Source organism: Haliotis rufescens, unplaced genomic scaffold, assembly GCF_023055435.1.
Source record: "Haliotis rufescens isolate VD_foot unplaced genomic scaffold, xgHalRufe1.0.p SCAF_16, whole genome shotgun sequence".
Taxonomy (NCBI): domain Eukaryota; kingdom Metazoa; phylum Mollusca; class Gastropoda; order Lepetellida; family Haliotidae; genus Haliotis; species Haliotis rufescens.
Genome location: NW_025963846.1, coordinates 27,426,827 through 27,442,119, shown reverse-complemented (window position 1 = coordinate 27,442,119; position 15,293 = coordinate 27,426,827). Strand labels below are relative to the sequence as shown.

General features: G+C 41.2%; 1 long non-coding RNA gene across 1 annotated transcript in view; it reads right to left on the bottom strand.

Moving 5' to 3' along the window:
* Positions 1–5,221: 5,221 nt before the first annotated feature.
* LOC125381024 overlaps positions 5,222–15,293 on the bottom strand; it is a 29,765-nt gene continuing 19,693 nt past the window's right edge. The window contains exons 2-4 of the long non-coding RNA XR_007221642.1: positions 12,835–12,902; positions 11,397–11,426; positions 5,222–6,032 (exon numbers count right to left, since the gene is read on the bottom strand). This is a non-coding gene — a long non-coding RNA (uncharacterized LOC125381024). The remainder of the gene's footprint in view (positions 6,033–11,396; positions 11,427–12,834; positions 12,903–15,293) is intronic.

The following is a 15,293-nucleotide window of genomic DNA, read 5'->3' as shown; positions in this document are numbered from 1 at the left end:
GGTGAGGCACTGTGGCTCCGAATACTGTGTGTGTGAAATAATCGTGAACAGGTTTCGCCAATTGTAGCATGGAGTGAGTGAGTGAGTGAGTGAGTGAGTGAGTGAGTATGGTTTTACGTCGCTTTTAGCAATATTCCAGCCATATCACGGCTGATATCACCCATGTCGGGAATCGAACCCGAGTCTTCAGCGTGACAAGCGAACGCTTTAACCCCTAGGCTACCCGACCGCCCTGTCGCATGGAAGTTTGATGACGTTTAACAGGTGATATGACGATAATGTCTACATTTCGATAAATCATTATTTTCTGATTTCCTCAAACATAATTTGAAACGCCATGTTGATTGCACCTAGGGAAAATATATTGACATAAAATAATTGGGTGCGTGAGTGTTTAATTCCGCTTTGAACAGTATTCCAGTTATATCACGGCGTGTGAGCTTAATGTGAGAAGAAAGCCCGAAGTGATACAGGTCTCCGACGTTAACCATTTTGGTTAAACCCACGAAAACCTAGGAACATAACTGGGGAAAACCGGGATTCGAACCCACAATCATAGGTTTTTGGCGTGCTGTCGGGACGCAACTCTGCACAGCGAATTGCGGCGCCTGAGATGACTGGGCCATCACATAAATTAAGACTATAAACGGTGAAGCATAGTTGAACATCGCATCCCGAACGTACTGGCAGATGACAGTAACGGATATGCATTGATTTCGCTGTGTGTTATTTTGTCAGTGTGAGGGTATCCATACTATAATGTTCCAACATATTGCGTTGTTGCATTACTTTTTTCCATCAGTATTTCCATCGGTTCTCGAATAAGGAACTTGTGCACAGCAATTTTCTATATTAACAATATGCAGCTACGTCGGACCAGGACCGCCCCCGTGGTCTAGAGGTAGAGCGTCCGCTCGGAAAGCGGAAGGTCCGGGGTTCGATCCCTGGCCACGTCATACCAAAAGACGTTAAAAGATGGTACTTGTTGTTACCCTGTTTGGCGCTCGGCATTAAGGGGCTAAATCAAGGACTTGTCGGCTCGGAGTCAGTATACTGTGTCTGAGTGGGATATTCATGTTAAACTGCGGCATGGTATCTCAGTGAGCTAGTACTATAAATTGGCATCAGTCCGGACTAGTACAAGTAGCCATACACACGTACATGCACGTCGCTATATAGGTGCAATAATCTTGGACGCGACGTTAATCCCAATTTTATCTCACCTCTCGCACGACAATAGCAAAATGAAATATACTTACCAATAACATTCCAACAGAAAACAATGCTGAGGACAAGTGTTGCGTTGTACATTCTCATGTTTGTTCCTTCACAAACGTCAGCAGTAATACTCTTAATTCATTCCACCTACCTTATATACCATAATCTACGAACGATAATAGTTGGGATGACCCGTGCGTCAATTGGTTTAAATAGCGCTATCACTGCACTCAGCATGGTGCGTCCGTCAGACCACGCTACTGATCACCAATATCCGATCATTGGTATTTGAGATATGTATAATTATCCAGTTACATCTAATATCACAATCTCCACTTCTGGCTGAGCGAACTTCCTTCTCCGTTGGTGGTAATTACATGTATGACATATTTCAGTGTTTGACCCCATACATGTAAGGAAGATAATTGTTTCAGTGGACATGTGAAAAACCACTGAATGGCACATTATGCATGTGGTCATGTTACCTCGAATTTCAAGCCTGCAATGTCCGCCACACCGTTTTATATCTCCAAATGAGTGGATGAATTAAAGACTCTCATCTTCTCAGTTTTAAGTTTCAAAACACACAATCCCTTGTGTCATCTATCATATGTGGTGTTCGAACAATATTTTGTGTGTCATCGCAGGTGACATGTTTTAGCATTTCAAAAATGGTCCAATGGCCAATTCCCTTCCACTGATTTGCCTACCTATGCTACAAATAAAAGAGACCAGTTAAATGGCCCCAATCTGTTTAAAGATTCAGAGACAAAATATATCTTCAGGACTGAATGAAAAACGGTGTTGACGTTCCATTAGTCAATTGTCCTGACCCGTGATGATCCAGGTTAGAAGAGGTCTTCAGCAACCAATGCTTGCTGTAAAAGGCGGCTATGCTTGTCGTAAGAGGCGACTAAGGGGATCGGGTGGTCAAGCTCACTGACTTGATTGATGCATGTCATTGTATTCCAATTGCGTGGATTGATGCTTATGATGTCAATAACTGGATTGTCTGATCCAGATTCGATTATTTTTCAGACCCCCGTCATATAGCTGGAATATTGCTGAGTGTGACGTTTAACAACAAACAAACAAAGAAGTCAACTGTCCCTTGAAGTCGAGCAGCCCCACTTCCAGCCTTTGGTATCTACAAGTCACAAAGTTTGAGGTAAAATCTAGCATGCCTTTTGCACGAATATTTCAAAGAGCGTCATACAACTCTTGCTCAAGAGTATAGCTTTCAAAAGGTTTCATGCTAGACATGTGGAGAACATTTCGAAATTCCACACATCAGTGACAAAAAAAGATGTCCAATGCAGCTTCATGTTTTGATTTGTACCATACGTTCCCGTGCTTTGTCAGGTGAACAGTTGACCAGCCTTTGCATGTGTTTGTGACGGAAACAAATGCTTTTAACAGATATGTCTTATGATTATGGAAAGGGTTTTGTCGTTTGGGTATTTAGAATTACAACCTTTAATGCTGACGTCACGATTAGTCACATCAGTCTCAGTAGGCGCAGCAAGACCAAGGTGAACATGATCCCTTTGTTCCAGATGACGTGGATTATTCCCGAACTGAAAGCCTTGTATAACGCAAAAACATAACAAACACATGTTTTTTTAGATAATCGCTGGGATAACCGTAATTGCAGTGATTCGTGTATTATATTTGTCAATCTTGAGTTTTTGTATTAACCATTTAAAACTGAATAACAGTATTTATTCAGTTCGTTTCAGGAAAGGCTACATGTACATTCGTATTTTGTATATCTTTCAGTCTTAGGCAACACACAAAGTTTAAAAGCACTAAAACTTAAGTACGTAACACACTGACAATGAAAAAATGGATAGGAGTTATGGAAGCAATTACTAGAGACACACTATCAAGGATCTATCACACAATATATGTAGTTATCAATTAAAGCTATTCCACCGACGTGTGAGATGAAGAAAAAGCTGCATTTCTTGACAAACACTTTAGTTACTGCATATATTCCAATACAAAATGGTTGATATCAAGGTGGATGCCAAAGCAGCCATGTTTAAAATCGGAAGTGATACATTTTCAATGATACTATTACAGGGATCATAAACACACAATTTATCGGGTTAATCACAGGTTCAAGGACACAGCAGGGTCTCCGAGCGGGCAACTTTCTATCTGTATGTGCATGTTAATATCAAATTCCATAAGGCTGTCATTACGATTACGTTACCAAAGCTACAGCAGTGCCATAGCCAGCCGAGGGGCCTGGATTGTTTTTAATAGAAAACAGTTTTATTTGAATCATGAAAATACAATCACCCATCTACAACATCGGGAAATCGTATCCAGACCTTACCATCCCTCAAAATGTATCTGGTCAGTGTGTTGTGACAGATAACTCGGACAGTCAAGCCATCACCCTCTCTGATCTCGCTATAACACTAAATCGATCCAGACAGTTCTCATCGCTCAATGACAAGTTTGAGACGTTTACGTTTGACTGCAATCGCAGGTTAACAGAATTAGAGGAGGAAAATGAAACTCTTAAATCTAAAATGCGTGATTTAAAAATTAACATGGAGGCCAAGTCTCGGCTGTGTAATCTTATTTCCCATGGTCTTCACGATAGGCGTAGCGAAACGAGGGCTGACAGTGAAAGGTGTGTCAGAGATTTTATGTACACTTCATTTCATTTCTGACGTAATGCATCAAGGGCATGGAAAGAGCCCTCAAATTGCTCTCTAAATTCCGGACAGTGGCCATCCTCTGTATCTCCGGGGCTCGCATTTCGGTGAAGCTACACCAACCCCTGGGCCTAGCCTTGTGGTTCTCGCGAACTACAAATACATGCCCTTGATTTCTCCATCACTTTATCTCAGCAATGACAGCCAAGTAAAACCATTCTTACAAACTGAAACATATTTTAATTGGTTTAAAAGATAAAAGTTTTATCAGAGCTTATTGTAAATTGGGAATTTCCTTGCACGATGTTAAGGTAAATGTACACTCAACGCGAATTTGAAGTGGTAAAAGTTACATGCTAGAAAAGTGATCTTTGTTAACAGAAACAAGTCAAAATTGGCATCATATGACAACATAATTATTTGATTTCACTTAAGAGAGCATTTCATAAACATCTTTACGGATTCAAGATCACGACGTTCAAAAGTCTTGATGAATCACATTCAGTAACGGGTATGGCTGATTGGTCTGTTGCGAGTCCCATACGTCATTTGAGGAGCTGTGGTTGTACGTGGGATTCTATTGCGTAGATGTGACGTCACCATCAACTGATCTTCTCTATCGAGCGTCACACGCTGTCGGTCACTTAATGGACGATAATCTGCACTGTTGGTCAACTTGTGATGTTCCTGAAGCATGTAAGTTGTGGAATGATGGACATCAATGTGTCTGCCAACTCGTGACATGTTCCATCCAGCTTCAGTAAATAAAGCGACAAAACCCTTTCGACTACATGAATCACTATCAAAAGTGATGATACCAGGTGTTTGCGAAAGGGTGAGTGTATCCTTCCCCACTAGTGGCACCCGTCACAAACACGTGGAAAGGCAAGTCAATTGTTCACCTTAAAAAAACATGGGAACATATGGTACATGTCAAAAGAGGTAATTGCATCTGACATCATTTTGTCACTGATGCGTTAAATTTGGAAATGACCTCAACATGTCTACCATAAAACTTGTTGAAAGCTTTACTGAGGCCTTGAATGTTGTAACCTTGATCAAACAACTTCCAGTTTTCCAGAGTTAGATGGGACAGGGTGTTTTTATGTCAAACTTAAAATCAAACTACAAAACCAACAGCTAATGTTTGAGACCAGATACCAAGGTGTCCGATGAATCAATTTCAATCTTCTCAAACCTTCTGTTAATAAGGAGTGTTACACGTTTTATCTATTGTCCAGAAACGTGCGTGCAATTATCGCAAGTCGCGTGTTGGGAAATGTTACCATGTAAAATAAAATGTAACGTCGTCTTTATAAAAGTGTAGTTATTTTATAATTTTACATCATTTCTGTTTAATGATATCAACCATCGAACATCTCGTTTCTTTTGGAGTTGAGTATATGACGCAGGTTCACAGACGGTGATATTTTATTCTGTTTGTACAAATTGTTTACAAGGAGGCGAAGAGGATGAAAACCATGTTTTACTTATATGTGAAAAATATACTCGTTTATGGTATACATTTCCCCCCTTGTAGCAGGGTATTTTTAAAGACCGTCAGTTAACGGTAAATATGAGGAAGTCATGATATCATCCATGCTGTTGATGTAGTTTTAAAACAAACCTTTATAATAAAAAAAGTGTAACTTTAAAATCTATTAATGTACATCATGACAAATGTTGATATGCAAACTGTATTGTACTTTGGGCCATGGTGCCAAAATTAGTAAATAAAATATATGTCTGTCTGTTTAAGAATTCATAAACACTAAAAATAAACCAAGCTAAAGCATGAAGGCTTTGAGTAAGCAGATACAAGTTGAACTCACACAGCGTGAGACACGTTCAACGGGCGAATAGTCACAAGTTAGCAACGCTGGCAGTAAACTAATCAGTACTAACATATAACTGCCTTGATCTAAATCCGCAGGGGTATTACATTTTGTAAATCTGACAGTTATACAGTTGCCACAAAGCCCTTCAGTTCCGATGAGGTGGCGATCCGGAGCGTGAAGCAGAAAGTAAAGTGTATCTCATTTCATGCTTGCACAATTTTCGGAGATTTCGGTCTTGGAGCGTCCGGCTCTTTCGGTCTCGGTCTTGGAGCGTCCGGCGCTTCCGCTCTCGGTCTCGTAATACCTACAATGGACGCAGAACATACTTACATGCTGTTCATACAAGTGACATATTTCTTACCAAGTAACGATAAGTTGAACTCAAAATGAAGTTCGTTTAAACACGTTTTAAACGGTTTATGGCTGCGAGGTTAAGATACATCAAACAATGTGGTGCGGGCGAGAGAACTATTTGTATATCATTGCAAGACACATCTGTAAACACAGACCACAATTTGGCGGCAGTAAGCAAATCAGAATAAAATGAACACTGACAAGCGACTGTGACTACGGAAAAGGCGTACATTGAGTGATTATAAAATAATACTTGAAACAATATGTAGACGAGTGACAGCGAGCTAAAATCCTAACAAGACCTATTCGACTGAACACTTGATGGTAATGCTACCATCACACCAAAGTTGTTCTAACCCGTTCTAAACAAAATACTAGAACGGGCTGTGATCACTGTAGAACGCGTAGTTTGGCGTAAAATACGATGCGCGTTCGTTCAAAAGCAGTCCTCAATACGTCTATCTCGTTCATGGCCAGTCTGCAGTCCGTGTGTATCCGGTTCAGATCATGTAAAAGTGAACCGCATGCCGACAACGTTTCGAAGCAGTTCGAGCACGTCCGTAGCCATTCTCAACCCGTTCTTAACCAGTTCAACCTTGTTCTCTACCTCGTTCACAATGCGTCCAAGCCAGTTCAAACTAATTCTTAACCTGACCAACTCTTTCGCTCGACGTCCTCATCTCGATCGTCCCTAGTGCGTGTGTATTCGCGTGGTGGCCCGTCCTGGCCCGACTCAGAATTACGAAATATGATGATGTATGACTGAATTAGGCTTCCATAGTTTCATGAACCCAAATTTGTCCAGATACCACAAGGAGGGCCTGCTTTACGTGTTGCTGCAGTTCCCCTACCCTATAAATAGTGAAATTAAAGTTTCAGACTCGTGGTTGCATTTTGCTCCTGTGTGAGATACCCCTTCCAATAGAGGTTGAAAATCAGCCATGGTGAGAAGAAAGTTAACGAACGCTGAAAGATGGCAAGTGATAGGTATGAAAAATGTTGGCATGTCATGCAGGGCCATTGCAAGACAAATGGGTCGTCATCACAGTGTTATCACTCGTTTGATTGTCAAACATGGTCAAACCAATGATGTCAATGTCTGGTAGGCAAAGAAAGACCTCTAACAGAGAGGATAGACGTCTTTTCAGGATAGTCAGACCAAATCTTTTTGCCACTTCAACAGATTAAAGACTGCAGTGGATTACCAATCAGAGACTCTCGACGATGACCATAACGCGTTATGTACGACTGGTTATAACGCCAGAAGACCAGTAAAACGTCCTCAACTGACTGAGAGGCACATGCGAAATCGTCTGATATGGTGTCGTGCCCGTAGTCGATGGAACTTGGCCAACTGGAGAAGGATTCATTGGTCTAACGAGTGTCGAATGCTGCTACGAACTGTTGATGGTCGACTATGTGTTTGGAGGCAACGTAACACTCGTTTTGCACCAAGAGCATTCAGAAGACCTAAGCATGTGGCGGTGGGTCTGTCATGATATGGAGTTGTATTTCCTCCGGCTGCAAACTTATCCTGGTGACAATTCCTGGAAACCTAAATGACCAACAATCCCAAGATGCCGTTCTTCGTCCAGTGGTATTTCCTCATTTTGACAACCATCCTCTTCAGACAAGACCTGTTTACATGGACGATAATGCTAGACCACCCAGATCTCGAGCAGTTTTGGCTTACTTGCGTCAAGAAGCTATTGCCACTCTTCCTTGGCCGGCCTGTAGTCTGGATATTAATCCGATTGAGCATCTCTGGGACATTCTTGGCCGGAAAATCAGACATCGTGATCCCCCAGTTCAAAATCTCACTGGACTTGAAGCCGCACGTCATGAAAAGCTTTTCAATGTTTTCTAATCCTTCAATTTTTGGGTTTCGGTAAAATTCCTTTCTGCTCATATTATTTTGGAACACAAGATAAACTTGCTTTGGGACAACTTTTGCATCACATGAGGTTTACATATACGGCTTATAGCAATCGTACATCTCGTCATAATAGTCATCATTAAGTGCCAAAAGTAACAGCTCACAAATATGGTGGGTGGCGCTTAACTTTTGTGCATGTGTCTAGATACAATGCCATGTATATTGTAGAAAACGCGATTGAATCAACTAAGACAACATCGTTTCAGATAGAAAACTTTCATTGCACCACAGCTTGACATCTCATGTACATTTTGAAATGATGGTAACAGAACATTTTTTTACCAACAGACATTAAAATGGTAAAAAGTCATAAGCTAAAATTCAACATCAAACAGTGTTTCAATCATGGCTCTCATAGTTCAATCATCCTGTCCTGCCGTGGCACCCATCATGCTGGGCTGTTGAAATTTGCTCTTAAATAGTCCCTTTGTCTCTTGGCCACAACAGTGTCCCTGTCTTTCCTGTGGGAAGTGGCAGTCTGGCAGGTTGGCACCTTGTCTCCAGGCAAGGGATGAGGATGTGTGCAGCATCTTCAGCATCCACATGGATGTTTTGAATGGCTGGGGTTCGGGTACGGATGAGGTTGAGAAGGCACACACAAGCTTCAAAAAATGGTCTGTACAGTCACTGGCAACAGCTGCCGAACAAGGCTGGAATTCCTGGGCTCGTAGCGCCACCAGTGGCTGTTATGAGTTATGTCTCTCTATAACTCTCCCATGGACCAATCAGATTCCATCTCTCGTATCACTTGCATCTGCTTCAAACAAAATGGCGGCGCCCAGACAAAAGTGCTTCATATCATGTGAGCACCTTGATTACAAAAATTTAAAAGATTTAAAAACATCTGTTGACAACGAGTTGACGGTTCACGTGCTTTGCAAATCCTGCAATCGACCGAACTCTGCATGACAGTTTACGAACCAGATTTCGATTTCGCTGCGCGATTTTGATTGGAATATGCATAGTCTCGTTAGTCCAGCCAAAATGTAACTCCATAATACCAGTCTAGTTCGGCAAGGGTGGAAACTAGACTTTTATAATAAGTTAACTCTCTTGCCTCGGGAAGATGAGTCATTTTCTACACAGACTGGCTTCCAAAAAGACATCTATCCACATACATTTGTTATCAGCATCTACCAGGGCCATTATTACGACTGAAAAGAAGCCTTTGTATGTGTGGTACATTGTTCCAGTCTGGGAGGCTTTCTGATGGCAACATGTTTCCCATCGAGGGCACCATAGGCATGTGGGAGATTCCAGCGCATGCGGAAATCCTCAGCAACTTCTTCCCAAGTGGCTCTGACAACAGGGTATGTGATGACTTCTTTCTTAAGCACCATCACCAAGGCTTCACAGGCATGTTTCACCAACAAGCATATTGCGTTTTGGGGCTTCCTTCAATTCATATTGCGAGGTGGCATAGGAATCTCCTATTGCCAGATGATGCAGTGTGATGGCAAGCTTCATACCGGGTTCAAGAGCCTTTCTGTAGTTGGTGTCTTGTTTATTTTAATGAAGGGGGTGATTCGTTAAAGAAGTTCGTCAAACATGGGTCGGGTAATTCTCAAGACGTTTGTAGAAGGACTCTTGATCATCCAGACGGAGCTCCTCCATCAGCTGATGATAATGTCCCACAACTATTCTCCTCTTAGGTTTCAGCCACTTCCTCACCCAACAGTTTCTTACTTGTCTCCTCCTTTCTTCCTCTACCATCTCCTTGTACTCTTCCTCTACTTCCAGCATAAATGGATAAAACCAACATTCAATGTTTAATGTATGCCAAGTTATCAATGGTTCTGGGCACAAATTTTGAAAATCTTCACGTCAGGAAACGATGCGCACTGCCCGAAATCTCAAGCCCGTCTGATGAACCTGAAACCGTAGCTGTATGTGTACCCTAGCTTGTCCTATCGTACTTCAGACGGGGTGGTTGAAGAAAGAACTGCGTGAAAACTGCATAAACATACTCAAAACTAGGAGAATTTTATGAGAACCTACTAAGAACCTTTAGAACCATGTAGAAACGTGTTGCAAACTGCTTCAGAATTTTATATTTGGTTTGAAAATTATTTGCACGGAATAAGGATTGACTAAGAACGTAATGCAGTCAATTGGGTTTGTCACCGAACGGGATGAACGAGTAACAAACGGACCCGATCGGTGTGCACTTGTACTGAAATTTATGTCCTACTGCACCACGTCGTCACACGCCCCTAGTAGGTTCAAGTACGCCAATTCCGTTAGTAATACGTCTTTCTCGTTTTAAGTACGTTTTCAATCCGACTAATTGCAAGACGGAATGGACGGGATAAAATCTTTGGCAGACTCAAAGTTCTAGAGCACCCTCCCCGTCCGAGCCCGTCCATAAAGTTCGTAAAAAGACTATCAATAGTTTCTACTACGTCCACAACGTTCATACACAGGTGGGGCCCGTTTGACAACAATTTCACGAAGGTATTGCGAGCTAGTTTGGTGTGATGGGGGTATAACATTGGTTTTAAAGGTGACAAGGATAATTTAGAATTCTAAAATCTGAGCCAACAACTTGTCCTCTGTACAGTTCGTCTAGGGTTTCAACGCGACATCCATGTAGGTCACATTCTAACACTGGACAAAGCAACAACACGTATACAACTTTTGTGCAATAGTGACCTTACTGTAGAATCAGTATTGAAAGGCCGTGGTTTTCTGGTAAAGTGGAGACGGGACCGACGCTTGCTTGAGTATTCTTGGCGAAATTTGGGTTGTTCTCGATTCACAGACACTTGTATTACGTTGCGTTTGTTTGTTTGATTGTTGTATATGCAACACTCAGCAATATTCCAGCTACTTCTATATGACGACGGTCTGTAAATAATCGAGTCTGGACAAGACAATCCAGTGATTGACATCGTGAGCATCAATACTTGTATAACGTTAGTACATTTACTGTTTCAACTTGTATAACAAAAGGAAAACGGTTTGACGACATATTTCATGTAATACAACGCCGTATGCATCACTGAATCATCCTTGTCAACAAAAGGCCATCAGTTCAGCCAATGTTGATGTTGACCAGAGAAGTGTAGACAGCGCTGAGCAAAGTAAAACACTTTTGTGGAACAGAACCATTCTGTAAGCAGCCTATATTTCTCGGTATACATGCTTGGAATGGAACGCGTTTGCAAAATACTAATAAACTCATTGTTCATTTGATGTCCATTAAAAAGGGAAACTTGCGCACAATGTCTTGAAACATTGAATATTCGTTCTCCAAAAAATATTAAGACGGTCGTTCCCAACAGTTTCGCTGATGGCCGGAACACGAGTAGAAGTTCCTATTCTGTGTTCTGTGCCCTACAATTGGACATATTTACATTTAATCCTATCTATACCCACCTACGGCAACGGGCGGAGATCGTTTTAATCCTGCAAGAGTAAGATGATTTGCATTAGGCAAATGTCATGAATAAACACATGGCCATTTCAGTGTCAATATGGGATTTAATGTCTCATTCAAGATTTTTGACCTTATATAGCGACGTGCATTTGTGTGTGTGTGTGTGTTTGTGTGTGTGTGTGTTTGTGTGTGTGTGTGTGTGTGTGTGTGTGTGTGTGTGTGTGTGTGTGTGTGTGTGTGTGTGTTCTTGTTCTAGTCCGGACTGATGCCGATTTTAAGTGCTAGTTCACTGACATACCATACCACAGTTTAACATGAATACCCCACTCAGACACAGTATACTGACTCCGAGCCGACCAGCCCCTTAATGCCGAGCACCAGACAGGGCAACAACAAGTACCATCTTTTAACGTCTTTTGGTATGACGTGGCCGGGGATCAAACCCCGGACCTTCCGCTTTCTGAGCAGACGCGCTACGACTACATCAAGGAGGCAGTCAATAAACGTGTGTTCAATAAAACAAGAGTGATTAAGCCTTAACATATTTAATTTGAAATCACATCAAGATACTGATCGTAAACAAAACAAGACAAATATATGAAGGAATATATGGGTTGCACATGATCCATCTTCCCGAGGCAAGAGAGTTAACTGACTATAAAAAGTCCAGTTTCCACCCTTGCCAAACTAGGCTGGTATTCCTGGGCTCGATCGTAGCGCCACCAGTGGTTATTGTGCGTTATGTCCCTTCTAAGCCTCTCCTATGGACCAATCCGATTCCATCACTTGCAAATGATTTGTAAATAATCGAGTCTGGACCAGACAATCCAGTGTTTGACATCGTGAGCATCGATACTTTTATAACGTCAGTACATTTACTGTTTCAACTTGTAAAACAAAAGGAAAACGGCTTGACAACATATTTCATGTAATACAACGCCGTCAGCATACGTGAATCATCCTTGTCAACAAAAGGCCATCAGTTCGGCCAATGTTGATGTTGACCAGAGAAGTGTAGACAGCGCTGAGCAAAGTAAAACACTCTTTTGTGGAACAGAACCAAGGGTTGAAACTGGACTTTTATAGTCAGTTAACTCTCTTGCCTCGGAAAGCTGCACATGACCCGGCTGTGTAAATCATGCTCTTCGTTAATGTGTAATATGAAGGCTGTTTGATAAGTTCTGAGTCTCACATAGAAGGAATTACGTCATAGTGAACACTTTTATTTTGGACATTACACGATGTCATATCCATGCCACGATGGCATATCCACAAAAGCAGATATTTCTTATGAATATGAAATTTGTGTTTTTGTCGCTAATACTAGTATTTATTTGATGCACTATTTCATGTCCTCCTGATTTTTGTATCTTACTGATATAGATATAGAAACTGGACAAAGATTTCTAGGAGATGGTAACAGCCTTTGGTACATACCATAATCCGCATTTGCATATAATTTTGGCCTGTCCTTTTGGTCCATAGTCTTGTAGTGTTCACAGCACCTAGAACGAAACATAACATGTCATAATAAGAAAGTTGTACATATGTTTTATATGCATCGGAATTGCCGCTCTGATTTGCAGAACAAAATGTCTCGCTGAATATTTAAGTTAAACTTGTCCTGAAGAGTAGCCACAGTATAGTAGTACAGTAGTAATTAAGTATCATGTTACATTTACTGCAGTGCATTTGCAGTTGACGGCTGTTTATAAACAAAGCCTTAAATCAGTCAGTGTCGTATAATGACACACTGAATGGTATTTCTGAGGGACATAAACATGTGTTGACAGCATTAGGGCGAATTTAACTCTGTTTCACATATCGTACTAAAACACCAGAAGTTGTGATGCGGGAAAATCCCAGTGATGTCTTTGGGAAACACTCCTCTTTTTAAATCTACAAAACAACAATTATTTGTGAAAGTAACGATAAGTGTCATAGATCTAACCAATATGCTACGTGTGGTAGTTCCGAAAATGTAGCTTATGGTAAAATTAAGATATATTTATCTTTGAAATTAGTTGTTAAGATTAATCTTAACTAAAATCGTTTCGAAAAAAAAACAGACGCAGGAGAATAAGGGGGATATTGAAGATCTTCACATCCACAGTTGACTATAGTAGCCATGGAAGGAACTGTGTTGATCACTGGCGAATTGTCTTGATGGAAGATCACACCTTTCCTCCGCTTCCTATTAGTTTTAACTTTATCTCGTATTCGCCCCAATGTTCTGTGTCTTGTTTGGCCTTTTTTAAGATTGTCCACTATGATGACACCGTCGGCGTCCAATAACACGGAGGCCATAACACTTCCAGCTGATGGGACAGTCTTCGGCGCCTTGGGTAGTTGCTTCAACTGTTTTGACCGGTGACCCAGGTTTTATACATAGTCACAAATCGTAGCAAAAACCTTTCTGGATCAGCTTCAAACAGAGCTAGATTATCATGAGAAATGTTGTGTCTGGTGCGTGTTTAATTACACGTGTTACGTGTCGATTCCAAAATTGTAACAATATATCAACCTAGAAATAGTGAGTGAGTTGGGTTTAACGCCGCTTTTAACAGTAATCCAGTTATATCGTGGCGTGTAAGCTTGATGTGGGAGGAAAGCCAGAAGTGATGTAGGTCTCAGACGTTTACCACTTCGGACGTGGAAATATGTACGTGAAGAACTTAGTGTGAAACCAACAAACAACCAACAAATGGTATAAAATTAACAATTGTATTGCAAAACTAACTAGGTTTACAAATCAACACAAATTGCTGCACAGCAATAACAATCACAGTAAACAATGGAAAGGTAGTTAAATATTCAATTGCAATATATATGACATCAGTGGTCAGTATCATGTACAGAAATACAGCAAAGTCAGTGATAATAATCTATATGCAACCAGCGGCGACATTGGTTGAGCTTCCGAGATGAGCTAGGTGGGGAATCAGGAATGATGAGTGATCCGCACATGAAAGCTGGTTCAAATGTGATGAAATGCGAGAGAAAGATCTAAACACGCTATTGTCCCAATATATACACAACCTAACAAGCTTCTTGAAATTTCTACACAGTGCCCTCAAAAACCAGCGGCACTGGAACATTCAACATGTTTCTATAACATACGATCAACGTCCGCGGTGAACTGGACCGGAAATTAACACACGAGCATCTAAAATAGTAACGTTCTGACGACTGATCACTGTCCACAATGCATTGAGCGTCTAACGAATCTCAACAGAAACAATGTAAAACAATTACAATCAGTGTGAAACAATAAAATACACTGCCATATAACAGATGCCAAACAAGCTGATACCTTCTTTATTGCCAAAGTTTCTGGGAGAATGGAATGGGAACATACTGGCAAATGCTTCCTAGACTGAACTAGCAGCAGGATTTCTGGTATTCGTGATCTGGTCATGGGATCGACTTCAAGGCTCTCCCTGCCATGCTTAAACCTGGTGCCCGCCCATTTATAGTGCCATAGGAAGGGACATCCTTCCCTTGCGTTGTCCTCATAGCTCCACGGGTAGCTTCTGGCTACTGCACGTTCGTGGAGTTTGTTAATTTTCCAAAGGTCAGAGAGGTCGCACACCAAGTTCTTTGATCACATAATTAATGCTGACACATAACGGTGATGTTATCGGAGGCCTTGTCTATGGAAAGAACGACACATCTGTCACGTGGGACGCCTGGCTGTGATCTAGTGAGTTTATTCAAATTACTTTTTCCTCTTTTTAAGTTTGTGTATTCTACCTATGACCACATCTGACTCCGAAAGACATACTCCAGGTCCATCGGTTGGCTAAAGTTTTGGCTTCAACAGCATCCATTTTGATTGTTAAGCAGGCTGTTCACGATATTTGAGTCATATTTGAATAACTGACTGAGGTTGTTAT